This window comes from Chiloscyllium punctatum, chromosome 6 (genome assembly GCF_047496795.1).
Source record: "Chiloscyllium punctatum isolate Juve2018m chromosome 6, sChiPun1.3, whole genome shotgun sequence".
NCBI classification, from domain to species: Eukaryota; Metazoa; Chordata; class Chondrichthyes; order Orectolobiformes; family Hemiscylliidae; genus Chiloscyllium; species Chiloscyllium punctatum.
Genome location: NC_092744.1, coordinates 32,468,348 through 32,483,051, shown reverse-complemented (window position 1 = coordinate 32,483,051; position 14,704 = coordinate 32,468,348).

Genomic DNA, 14,704 nt, shown 5'->3' with positions numbered 1-14,704 from the left:
GTTATAATCTAACAGGTTTAATTGGGAGTACTGTACAAGCTTTTAGAGTGCTGCTCCTTCATCAGGTAGCTATGGAGCAGGATCATAAGACACAGAATTTATAGCAACAGATCACAGTGTTATGCAACTGAAATGACATATTGAACATGACACTGTGATCTGTTGCTATAAATTGTGTCTTATGATCCTGCTCCACAGCTACCTGATGAAGGAGCAGAAACGAAACTATTTCCATGGAACACAATGTAATGAACGTTGCTGGAGAGACTCATTAGGTTTGACAACATCTATGGAGAGAAAACACAGTTAACACTTCAAGTCTAGTGACCTGTGACAATGATCACTTAGTTCTCACATAAATGTAACTAAACCAGCAGTAAATCATACTAGTGTGGCATAAATGATGGGCAGCATGCTTTTTGGCTCCGCTGCTGACAAAGACTACTAACAACTTACGTGTATATGGTACTTTTCATATTAAAAAGATATGAACAGCACCAAGGCAAATAGGCTGACTAATACATACATTTCTCACTCAAGAGACTGCCAAATACAGCTGCATTCCAGAGGGTGAGGTGAAAGCAATTGTCTTCATTCTCAAGGCTGCATTTGACCTTGTGGAATCAAAGAAGGCATTCCTCAGGGTAGTATCCTAGGCCAAACTATCTTCAACTGCTTCATCAATGACTTTTTCCTATTACATGGTCAGAAGCAGGGACGTTAACTGATGATTACACAATGTTCAGCATCATTCACAACTCCTCAGACTGGGAGAAAGTGAGGACTGCAGATGCTGGAGATCAGAGCTGAAGAATGTGTTGCTGGAAAAGCGCAGCAGACCAGGCAGCATCCAAGGAGCAGGAGAATCGACGTTTCGGGCATAAGCCCTTCTTCAGGAATCCTGAATTATGCCCAAAACGTTGATTCTCCTGCTCCTTGGATGCTGCCTGACTTGCCAGGAATTAAAAACTGCAAATTCTATCATTTTGAAGAACAAGAGCAGCAGACACATAGGAATGTAATCACCTGTGGATTGTCTTCCAAGCCACACACCATCATAACGTGTAACTATTATTTGGGTATTGCCTGCTCGCTGAACATTATTAGCTACTCTCATGATGAAAGTTACTGGTACAATCCTCTCTAATTAAAGAAAGCCACAAGATAAGTATGGTCAAGGAAAACCATTTCCTGGTCCAACTAGAAAAGTCTCTGATAGTTATAAAAAATCGTTTGTTGTATATTAGCTACTAGTTACAGTTTGCATTGATATGATTGACATAGTTAGATACTTTGAGAAAATGTTAACCCAGCCACTCCTTCAAAATTCCAATTGCTCTGTCCCCAAGCCTATGTCACCATGATTGGTTTGTGTTTGTGGCACTCTTCCATATTAATCCTTGTGCACTGTTTCCGATCCAAACACAAATTCTCCCCTAAATGTTTTTTCCATTCTTAATGTTCTGCAGTTGTGTGTAAAATTACATTTACCACACTCCAATCTCCCTGACATATTCAGGCGACCTGAAGACTTCATTACTCTCCTGGAATATGTTTGCTTCAGATTTGAAAGCTTGGTAGCTGGCTAGATAGAACACCGTTAACTTTGATTCTCTTCCTGATTGGTTGATATCTATAGATCTCTCGTGTTATCAAGTTCCTCAGTGAGTTCAGTGGTGGGTTTACATAAGTTTCCTGTAGTTTCTTTGCACAAATCTTTCAGAAGTACAAACAATATATAATCTTTACTTGTCTGCAGGGTCTTGGATGACTATCTTTTCTGTGCAGATTTTTGATCGACCTCTGTTGCTCCTGTCCTAAATGTGGCAATCATCTTGTACAGTAGCATCTAGTGTGTGGGCCTGTTATGCATGATGGGACTACTCACTGATATTATGTCCCTTGAAAGTTTGGTAGGTATAAATGTGCAGTCAACCTCTTTGATGGAATGAGGCACTGAGTATTCAGTTTCCTGTCTGTCAGCATCTCTGATGCTAGATCACATTGGAGTGGAGTAAATGTACAGTTTAGTAATGCCATGTAGAGCTGTATTCTTTTCAAGATGGGTTTTATATCCTGACAACCCATTTGGCATCCCCATTTAATTGTGTGTTTCTTAGTGAACTTGTGATATGTTCAAATCCAGAGCTGGCTACAAACTGGTTGAAGCATGCATTAACAATCTATGGTCTGTTGTCCAATATGACCATATCAAGGATACTCTGTATTGTGCATTTATAAAATAAGATTGAGATAAAATGTATCAATAGCGTTTTAAGTGATTGCCAATGACAATCTATAGGATTGGCATTGAGCATCCTAACCTCTAGCCATTGGGAAATATAATCAGTGACAAAGAGATTAGGTTGTCACCTCTGTATCAATCTTAAAGGTCATGAGATGACCATTGACATAAATACCTCCTTGCCAAAAACTAGATCTGGATCATCTATTTCTTATAAGAACACTTAAGCTTTTTGTCTATTTTAGTCTGTTTTACCTGATTCATTTTCTTGTTTGATTTCTTGTTGCCCTGTGACTGTGTCCTACTTTGGTACATTTTCTGAAAATTGATTCATACATAATTTGGTTTTTTTTAAAGCAAGGCACAGTTTCTGCCTGTGAGGTTTTCTTATGCCACAGCACTGACATTGACTGAGTATTTTATGTCTCTCCTACTCTCTGTATTGGCTTCTTACATGTGTCTATAAGATTTCTGTATTTTAGCAGTTAAATAACCTATATTAAGAGGATGGCATGGTGGCTCAGTTGGACCAGGGACCCAGGTTCAATTCCTCCCTCAGGCAACTGTCTGTGTGGAGTTTGCACATTCTCCCAGTGTCTGCGTGGGTTTCCTCCGGGTGCTCTGGTTTCCTCCCACAGTCCAAAGATGTGCAAGTTAGGTGAATTGGCCATGCTAAATTGCCCTTAGTATAAGGTGTAGGGGAATGGTCTGGGTGGATTGCTCTTCGGAGGGTCAGTGTGGACTTGTTGGGCCAAAGGACCTATTTCCACACTGTAGGGAATCTAATCTAATCAAAATTGATCCTCTCCTCTTAGATGGATTTGTGTTATTTCCAGATTTCTGCTTCTTTCACCATCTGGTTGGCCCTCTACAAAGTCAAATTTTCTTTTGACTGTAATAATATTTTTTATTCATTCATGGGAATGTAGTTGTCAGTAACTGGGCCAGTGTGTATTGCCTAATTGCCATATTTGTTGAGGCTTTCCAAAAGGCATTATGAACGAAATGGGTTTTTACAACAATTAATAATGATTATGTGGTCACCAATAAGATAGCTTTTAATTCCAGATATTTATTGAATCCAATTGCAACATCTGCTGTGGTGGGCTTCAAACCATGACCCCAGAACAATAGACTAGTGACACTACCGCTACGCCATCACCTTCCCAAACATGACAAAGACTGTTCAGCAATTCCAACAATAATTCTGTCTCTTATGAATTTTGACTTTTAATCTCCATAGTCACATTTATTGATTAATCGGAAGAGGTCATTAATGAAATTATCAATGGATTCACTTTGATGCCAGACTGTCCTATTACGTCTTGCTTTTTCAAGAACAAAAAAGCATAAATTGCTGGAAAGCTCAGCAGATCTAGCAGCATCTGTGGTGAGAAGTTGGAGTTAATGTTTTGGATGGAGTGACCATTCCTCAGATTTAGAGCGTCCGCAATTCTTTTGGTCTTTGCTTTTGCAAGAGTTTTATTTGTTCTGAGAAAAATAATTATCAAAAGCTGGCAGAACATGATTAAAAAGTATCTGATGAATTTTTTTAGCTCTTGGCAAGCTACAACATTATCAGCTGCAGCCCCAAACAAACATGAATGTGTATTTACTTGCTCATTTTCTAATTTGGCATTTGTTTGCAAGCATGTCTGTATTTCGAGAACTGTTCCTCTAAGATGTAAATTCTGCATTCAGTTTGGCCCATCTTCGAATTGAAACTTTCCTGCCATTATTATTTGCACTGTCATGTCTTCCTAATATGATTATTTGTTTTCCTTGTTTTAAAGGCTTTTAATTTTGCAGTTTAGCAATACAGCTACTATTGTACTAGAAACCTTCCTCATATTGTATGATCATAATCAAGACCCAATCAAGTTGGGCAGACAGTAGCAGTGTGATAACCGTTTCTGTGCTACTAATCCAGAACCCCAGGCTAAGGTTCAGGAGACACACCATATTGATGGCGAAATTTGAGTTCAATTTTGAAAATATGGAATTTTACAAAAACGCTACCCTAATGACTACCATGTAACCAGTAGGAGAAAGTGAGGACTGAAGATGCTGGAGGTCAGAGTCGAAGAGTGTGGTGCTGGAAAAGCATAGCAGGTCAGGCAACAACACTGATGAAAACCTTATGCTCGAAACATTGATGCTCCTGCTCCTCATATGCTGCCTGAGCGGTTATGCTTTTCCAGCACCACACTCTTCGACTCTGTCATATAACTACTGTTGATTTTGTAAAAACCCATTTGGTTCACGAATGTCCTTTAGGGAAAGAAATCTGTTTTTCTTACTTGGTCTGGTCCACATGTGAATCCAGACCCCAGCAATGTGTATGACTCTTAATGTCTGCTAACCAGAAATGGGCAATGAATGTTGGCCTAGCCAGTGATGCCCACATTCAATAAAGAAATAAAAAATGGTGGACCCAAACTAGTATTATCTTATAATGGAACACAGTTTTGGAAAGAAAGAGATGGTGAGGAAGCTGCAGTAGTTACAGCAATTGATCAGCTGTTCCAAAGACAAGCTTAGAAATTTTTCAATGGATTGATCCCCTGAGATGGGCCCTATCTTACAGGACATCTAAGTAACTAGTGTAATTGTGAATATATGCTATTGATTAGTGAGTTAATAAAGATGTATGGCAATTAATGGAATGGTATCCGAGTTGTTGGGTCCAAGTGATCTCTGGGCAGAACCTTTAGACAAAATGTGAGGGTCTCACAAAGTAATAGCTGAAAATGTGTTGCTGGAAAAGCACAGCAGGTCAGGCAGCATCCAAGGAGCAGGAGAATCAACGTTTCAGGCATGAGCCCTTCTTTATGCCCAAAACGTCGATTCTCCTGCTCCTCGGATGCTGCCTGACCTGCTGCGCTTTTCCAGCAATACATTTTCAGCTCTGATCTCCAGCATCTCCAGTCCTCACTTTCTCCTCTTACAAAGTAATATACAGTTAATCTTACAGTTTAATGAGCTTAGCTACAGGTCTTGATAAAGAAATGGCAGAACATACTGTGAATCATGAAAAACTTTGTAGGCAAACCACCTCTTAAGTGCAGGTGAGTTCCAATTGTCTAAGAGGGGGATGATCCAGGGAGGCTTTCCCAGAGATGGATAATCCAGAAGCTGAGATGGAACAGTTGACTGGATGGGTCCACTTGTAAATTAATCCCAGAAAGGACTGTGGAGAAATGAAACTTAGATAGGAGAGTTCATTAAGTTGGACACACTACAGAATGCTGCTCGAAGAAACAAGAGAGGGAAAAATACGTCTTGTAAGCCTCATCTGTATGTCTTTGTCTGTATATGTTACAGACTTGTCCTGTTCTTTGAATGTCAGCCTGTTCATGCCAAATAGAGATTCATTAACCCTTTGTGGTCTGAATGTTTAAAAGCTAGTCATTGGTGATTTAGTTTGAAATGTAACCGTACAAAATAGTAGTAAAATTGATCTAATAATAATTTATGGTAAAATTCATGTTTCAGTTGTTTGAAAGCAATTGTTTTGTTTGGTGCAATTAGAATCTAGGAGGATCCCTCTGGAATGAGGACTACTCAAGAAGTACAGAAAACGTGATGTCTGTCATCAAAAACACTATTCTAATCGTGCACTATGGGTATGATTGGGCATGTAATCTCACTTTAAGTCTTTGTGTAAAATCCTACAGTTTTGGGCTAAATACATAAGGTTCTTTTTCAGAATTAATCTTGTTGTATTTCAGAAGTTTAAAGAACTGAAGACAAGGAATGCAACTTATGGGAAGAGAATTAAATAAAGTTTGCAAGGAATAAAATTTGCAAACCCCAGAATCCTGGTTACTGGATAGAATTTTGATACCAGGATATTCTATAAAGCATTGGGCTTTTTAATCTGTATATAAAATTCACACATATGTGGAATGCTTTCTTTTAAATGTTTGATGTTGTAAATTGGGGTGTTTGGCATGATTATGATTGATCCTGAATTGGATTAATTTTGGGTGAAAAACTTTGTAATGTTTACAGGCTTGGGAACTTTGTTCCTAATACGGTTCTCAAGAGTGAAAATTAATTTTTAAATTTAAATATTGCTAATTGGAATGTGAAAACAAATAGCATGTGCCTGACACTGAGCTCAAAATTCTAAAGTGAAGAACATTTCAGAAAAATGGTTTGCAAAGGAAGCTTTTTTTTAAGAAAGAATAAGCTTGAACTTAAAATTCTGTAGAATGACTGTGCTAAGGGGAAAAAATGGATTTGTGAAAGCGACAACTTATTTCCTAAAATGTAAAGAAAAACCAAAAGTCTTGAAAACGCTTGGTAGAAATCCAGTCTGAACTCAGAACTTGACAACTATTTCAAGGAGAAAAAGGATAAATAAAAAAGACAAGGAAAGATTCTGTCTAAAGTAAATCCGTAAAGTGCAAGGGAAGACAGTAGAATATATAGCTTTTAAAGGTAAAATTTGAATAGAGGATGCTCTCAATTGTTCAAGGAAGTTTTTAAAAATAAATAAAAAGATGTAATTGTGTGAATTGGAGAATGTTTTGCCCCACCACTGAAGAAACAAAGAAAAATTAGCTCTTTCTACGAGCAGGCTTAGATTTCTTGCCAATCGATTAACCTCATGAGAAAAGAAGCTTTTATGCTTTATTTGTTTACATGCATTTGAAAGTGTAACAAAATTCATGAAGTTGGAATCAATGCACTAAATTAAGCTCACTTGGATATAAGGATATTTTCTGAAAACAACATGGTCTTGATGGATTACATGATTACAATAGCAATAATGTTTTGTTTGAAGAGAAATAAACTGGACACAACCTCAACTGGTCAAGAGGAATATCCTGTTTCCATTTTGTAACTTCTATTGATTAATATTTACCTGTCCATCTGTACCTCGATTCAAGGATAAATGATCAACTTACTTCATAGATGCAATTGGTAATTGAGATTCCAAACTCAGTAAGGGGTGAAGAAAAATCTAACCAGCTTTTTAAATTATTAGAAAAGTTAATTATAAGAATGCAGCAAAGATATATCTGGAATCCTTTGCCAATGCAACACACAGTAAAATGATAAATCTCAGGGTTTCAAAGAGTTAATTTTAGATCATATGATTCTTGGTTCAATCTCATTATTTCAGGCATTTCAAACTTCTCTATACTTTATTGCTAAAAGAAAATGTACTCCTCTCAAGATTTAATAAAGTCAAAGGGTGTAACTATCTTTGATGTGAGGAAGCTCACTTAGAAAATAATATAAAGTAACCACATCTTTAATACACTTCCAACAACTTATTATCCAAATGTAGGGTGGGACTGATGTTCCATAGAGGTCACCCGGATGGGTGTAGTCACTTCAGATGTATTTGTAATCTAAACCCTGTTTAAAAACACAAGTGTTGAAAGCAAAAGAAAAGCATTTAATGCAGTACAAAAGGGCAATTCACAGCAAAATTTGTAGCCTTCTACCCCACCTAGTGATCAAACATAATTGTACACTTAGACAAACAGCAAAGCAAATGTATTGGTTCAGAACCTAGTGACTGGAATCCTCTGATAAGTCCCAAACTCTGAGTTAGAGTCAGAGTCTTTGACAATTTCCACTCACTTACCTGACCAGTTAGCCATGAAATGTGAGAGGAGTGAAACATGCTGTAACTCCTGGCTAACTGCAAAACTGATGCATTCATAACCCCCCCCAAAACATTCACATTTTTACCTGTCACCGAATACCTGATCCATGCCCAACACCTGACACACACTACCTCCTCACCCACTTACCATCTGTACCCCCTCACCCACCATCCATCCGACTCCCTCAGCCACCATCAGTCACTCTCCTCCTTTACCAAACTCTCCTCCTTCACCCCCTTACCTGCCACCCTACACACTCACTTACCACCATATCCCAACAGCTACTTTCCATTTTAACTTTTCATCTACCTGCCTCCTTACCTGCTCATCCACCCACTTGTCCCTCTGTCATTTCAGCTATCTCATAGTCAGAAGTCACACAACGCCAGGTTATAGTCCAACAGACTTCATGTGATGAAGGAGCAGTGCTTCGAAAGCTTGTGATTTCAAATAAACCTGTTGGACTATGACCTGGTGTCGTGTAACTTTTGACTTAGTTCCACCCCAGTCCAACACCAGCACCTCCACATCATCATCATCCAACCCGTGCCTAACCTCTTAACAATCTGCCACTCCACATCCTCAACACCTGGCACTCTACCATCTCATACCCTAATCTTCTGGCCTACCCCTTTACCCACTCACCTGCCATCTTATGACCTGACACACTAACAGCAATCCTTACCCCCTCTCCCACTCACCTTCATACCTCCCATGATGACATTGGAGAGGGAGTTCAGGATTTTGTCCTGGTGACACCAAAGGAACGGCAATATATTTCCAAGTCAGGATGGCAAGTGACTTGGCTGGGAACTTGCAAGTGGTGGTTTTCTCATGTATCTTCAGCCCTTGCCCTTTTAGATGGTAGTGACCATTGGTTTTAAAGGTACTGCCTAAGGTTGTCTGCAGTGCATTTTGTATGCCTTTTGTGTTGAGTATGAGACATCAATAGCATATGTAATGATGACGACGAATAACAATGTTATAATAATGCCAGTGATAATGACATGATAACATAATGAGAAATGGCAGGGAGCAGAGACTCCAAAAACCTATCAGAATGTTTGGATCTTCTGTGCTGCAAACAAAGCATTGGGCAGCACAGTGGCTCAGTGGTTAGCACTGCTGCCTCACAGCACCAGGGTCCCACATTCAATTCCAGCCTCGGGTGACTTTATGCAGTTTGCACATTCTGCCTGGGTTTCCTCACACAGTCCAAAGATGTGCAGGTCAGGTGAATTGGCTCATGCTAAATTGCCCGTTCTGTTAGGTGCACTAGTCAGAATGGGTGGGTTGTTCCTCGGAGGGTCAGTATGGACTTGTTGGGCAGAAGGGCCTGTTTCCACTCTGCAGGGAATCTAATCTAATTCTTATAGAAAACATATAGGGGTCAAGAACTTTGGCACTGACACTCTCACCACCTCCAAATTCCTTCTTGTTTTTGTTATATGTCCCATAACAGTTATATGGATCTTCCAAGGCACTCTTTAAAAAAAATGCAAGGAGATTAAGTCAGAGGATAGCAGGTAGCCAGTGACTTGTAAAGGTTTTTTCGGGGGGCAGGAGTTTAATCCAGGACCAGGAAACAATGTATGACCTTACATTTTATTTAGTTAAGGCTAAAGCTTGAGGGGTGAATGGCCGACTTCTGTTCCTATGTTCCAAAATCAAACAGGATAAATATAAAAGTATGTGAATTAAGAATTTTGGGCTGAGAAAACCTAAAGGCTTTAATTAAGATGAATGGTTAACAAAGGGTATTAACTCGATTTTGAAAGAGAATAGGAGATTTTATTCTGGAATCATAAATGAATAACTCAGACCAGTTGTTTGCAATTCCTATCCCACATGTGAACTTTACTAAGGGGAACACATATATAGGAAGTATCTCCAGCTGCTTGAGTTCAAATTCAGGATTTCCAAACTTGAGGGACCATTGGGAATCACTGTAGAGCATCAGGAAGAGTGAGATTTTTTCGATTGTTCATGAGGAGGTCATTGCAAAGGTAGTGGAAGTTCAAGATAGTCGATGCTTAGCCATCTGGACAAGTAGGAGCTGCAGGAGTCTGCAAGGTTTGTGTCACAGCTGCAATCATGATGTATTGAAGAAATGCAGACCATGTTTTGGCACTGAAGAGCAAGGAACTGCGCAAGAGAACATAAATAAAAACATTAGAAACAGTCATTAGAACAGATTTCCTTCGTATTTCAGTATTTATCATCGTGAGTTCCATATGAAGTATTAACTCTCTGGTGCCAGATTAGAAAACATACACAAAGTTCAGGATATTCTTTAGGGGAAACGAAGCAAGGCAGATAATAATTCCAGTACCAATGAGAATAGAACACTTGTTGAGTTCCTACAATTCAGCTTTCAGGAGATGTAGTAGTCGAAGTGGGTTGAGATGGGCAATGTTGAAAATTAGCCCTTGAAAATAGTAATCTCTGATTAACTCACAGGACCATATGCCAGCAAGTGTTGACAAACAAATAGGAATGGTCATTACATGGTTTCAGGCATGGCGTAAAAATGCTGAGTTTCAGATTCTTGAGACTCTAGAATCACTGAAATTTGTGTCACAGGTAGACAGGGTGGTTAAGAAGGCATTTAGCACCCTTGCCTTCATTGTTCAGACCATTGAGTATAAGAGTTGAGACAACATGTTGAGGTTGTACAGAATGTTGATAAGGTCTCTTCTGGAGTAATGTGTACAGTTCTGGTCACCCTGCTATAGGAAGGATATTATTAAATTGAAGCAGATTCAGAAAATATTTACCAGGATGTTGCCGGGAATGGAACATCTGAGTTATAAAATTAGACTGGATAGGCTAGGACTTTTTTCACTGGAGTGTAGGATGTTGAGGGGTGAGCTTATAGAAGTTTATAAAATCATGAGGGACATAGATAAGGGGAATAGCAAAGGTCTTTTCCCTACATTAGGGGAAGACTAAGGGGCATATTTTTTAGATGAGAGGAGAAAGTTTTAAAAAGGACATGAGGGGCAACTTTTTTTTTTACGTAGAGAGTGGTTTGTGTGTGGATTGAGCTGCCAGAAGAAGTAGATGTAGGTGCAGTTACAACATTTAAAAGGCATTTGAATACATGTAAATAGGAAAGGTTTGTATGGATATGGGTGAAACGCAGACAAGTGAGACTAGTTTATTTTGGAAACATGGTCAGTATGGACTAGTTGGACTGAAGGGTTTGTTTCTGTGCTGTATCACTCGATAACTGGAGTGCTTGCAAGCAAATTCACTATTGTGCTTGGTGTGATGATGCTGCTGCTTTAACAGAGTTAAGTTGTCTTTCGTTGTTTGTTTCAGAAGGGTTGTAAACACATAGATTCCGATGTGTCTGCTTTGTATGGGTTTAAGGACCAACTTGATTATAGCTAACACAAACTGCCTCAGGAAAAAGGCAGTTTTTCCATGTTTAAAAAAACACTTGTAAAATGAAAGGCCAGTTCTCCCAGCTCTGCTTTCTCTGGTTTGGTTTGGTTTTAGCAAGCAGTCAGTTTTTCAGGCTGCTGGTCAAAGAAACAATTGATCCTCTCTCTCTCTCTGGCATCTCTCCTGTAAGAATCTGTGTTTGATTTTACCTTTATTGCCAAGATGGTGTTTATGGGGATGTTGAAAGTATTTGGAACAGCATAATTAAGTTGCGATGGAGTCGATTGGGTTTTTAAATAGTTATGGTATTCTTAATTTGGTTTTCTTTTGTTCATGTGCAACTAAATACTGTTTGTTTAACACTGAGTGGTTAGGCCAGCTGCATCTCTCCTGGAATATTCACCTGCTTAAAACAACTAGAAAAATTAGAGATCTGGACTACCTTCTTGAAATGTTTTGAAAGAGTCTAGTCTGGTCCCTAACATTGGGAAGAGTTCAAACTAAACTGGTCAGGTGATGAGGAGCAGCGTATCGACGTAAAAAATGGAAAACAGTGAATAAAAAAATGATATGTTGGATAGTGTTAGACAATACTAAGTCGAAAACGTCTATTGAGGACTATAAGGAACACAAAAATATGCTTAGAGTTGTTACAACACAGGGTTAAACCCCTCCCAACCACCAACTAATTTAAACCAGCAAAACAAAAAAGATTTATCCCATGCTGTAATCTGTTAAATTCGAGAGGCCAAGGACTATCCCAAAAGGCACTGTTTAAATTTAAAAATTTACAACTTTTTAAAAAAATGTCTAACAGAGAATAATTAACTAACAACTATTAACAACTCCTTTCTCTAACCTATCTTTTACTTTCCCTTCTATAATTCTGCTCCGATAAAACCCCCGATTAAGATTTACCAAAAAATTCAAATTTCAAAACCAGCCAACTGTCAAATCTTCTCTTTGTATCTTCTTCTGTCTTCTTTCCTTCTTCTTAGGGATTTCTATTTCACAGGTCATTGATAGATAAAGATACCTTTAAGAGAGCTATTCTCTGGGCAGTCTGCATGTTAGATAAATACAAATCGCATCTAAACCTTATCAGTTAAATCCGTACTAACACATCTGCGATTACATTCTTACAACCTGCTACATGAATGATTTTTAAATTAAAACTCTGTAACATAAGACTCCAACGAAATAGTCTCATATTCATGTCTTTAAAACAATCTAAGAAGGTAAGAGGATTGTAATCCGTGTACACAATCATCTCTGACACATTGTTCATGACATACATATTAAAATGTTGTAAGGCCATAACCAAATTCAATAGTGCTTTTTTGATCATGAAGTATTATCTCTGGTGGATGTGTTTCTTTGAAAAGTAACCAACTGGCAGTTCAATCCCATCCTCATCTTCCTGCAGGAGGACAGCGCCAACTCCTATGTCACTAGCATCGACGGCGACTTTAAAAGATTTTGAAAAGTTTGGTGTAGCTAAAACTGGTTTGGTCGTTAATATGGCTTTCAAGTGGTTGAATGTCTCCTGGCCTTGTTCTGTCCACCGAAAAGTTGTGTTCTTCTTCAGCAAATCAGTTAACGATGCCACTACACTGCTGAGGTTTGGAACAAACTTCCGAGAGAATCCACTGAGTCCTTAGAATCGAAGCACCTCTTTCTTTGAGGTAGGTAGTGGAAATTCCTCATTGGCCTTTGTCTTTGTGTTCCGTGGGGTCAACCTTCCATGACAGATGTTATGTCCCAAGAACGTCATCTCTACTTTCGCGAATTCAGTTTTATTTAAGTTTATTACGAGTTTTGCTTCTCATAGTCACTCAAAGAGCTCAGCAAATTGTACTATGGACTTTCTAAAGATTACTACATTGTCAAATAGACTGCACAGTTTGAAACCACAGCCACAATTCTATTCATAAGTCTTTGGAATATAGCAGGTGTGTTCTTCATTCCAAAGGGCACCACTTTAAACTGATATAGCCCATTTGGGGTTACAAACGCAGAAATTTCTTTTGCCGTCTCTGACAAAGGTACCTGCCAGTAACCATGAAGTAAGTCCAACTCGGTGATATAACTGGCTTGTCTGACTTTCTTGATGCAGTCCACCAATCTCGGAATTGGAGATGAGTCCGATTTTGTAGTGGCATTGACCTTCCGATAATCCACACAGAATCATTGAGTCCCATCTGGTTTGGGAACTAAGACGATTGGCGAACTCCACTCACTCTGGCTCAGTTTGATGCATGGCCTCCATCTCCATCTGGACCTGCCTGGCTTTGAAAGGATTAAGCAGAGCAGTTTAACGGAGCAGTATTCCCTATGCCTACTTCATGTACAATAGCATTAGTCCTCCCTATCTGATTCTTACATATGTCCTTATACTGCAGTAACAAATCTTCCAACTGCATTCAATGCTCCTGAGACAGATAGCTTAATAACCTATCCCACTCCTCAAGGACTTCTTCATTTTTAATGTATTTTGATGCACATCAAAATCTATATCATCTGGGTTTGATTCCCCACTCTGCAGGCCTTCCTCCAATTCTTTTTGTTTAGTATAACACGGTTTCAACATGTTCATATGACATACCCAATACATTTTTTTTCTATCTGGCATCTTTATTAGATAGTTCACCTGACTCAACTTTTTCTCAATTTGATAGGGACCACTAAACCTGGCTTTTAAGGGATCGCCTATCACTGGTTACAGTACTAACACATCATCCCCTTGGGAAAATGTCTGGGTCTCAGAGCTTTTACCTGCCACCAAATTCATTCTCTACTGTGCCCGCTTGAGATGCTGTTTAGCTAACACACCTACTCTATTTAATCTCTCCCTCACCTCCAATACATAATGTAAGTTTGAGACCACTGACTTTGGTCCTGTCAATTTTTCTTTAATTAATTTCAAAGGGCCTCGTACTTCATGCCCGAATATTAACTCGAAGGGAGTGAACTGAGTAGATTCGGTTGGGACATCTCTAATGGCAAACAATACGAATGAAATACCTTTATCCCATTCATTCGGGTAATCCTGACCTTATGCTCTCAACATGGTCTTCAAGGTCTGATGCCACCTTTCTAAAGCTCCCTGGGATTCAGGATGATACGCCCTGGATTTAAAGTGCTGTATACCTGAGCTATCCATAACCTCCTTAAACAGCCTGGCAGTAAAATTTGACCCTTGGTCTGACTGAATCACTCTGGGTAGCCCATTCCATGTGAAGAAAGCTACTCACTCCTCTACTACCCCTTTTTGCCTTGATACTCTGTAATGGAATTGCCTCCAGAAATCTGGTAGACACATCCATTATGGTTAACAAGTACTGGTTCCCACTTTTAGTTCTCGGGAGGGGACCTACACAGTCAATTATAACCCACATGAAAGGTTCTTCAAATGCAGGAATTGGCAACAAAGGTGCTGGTT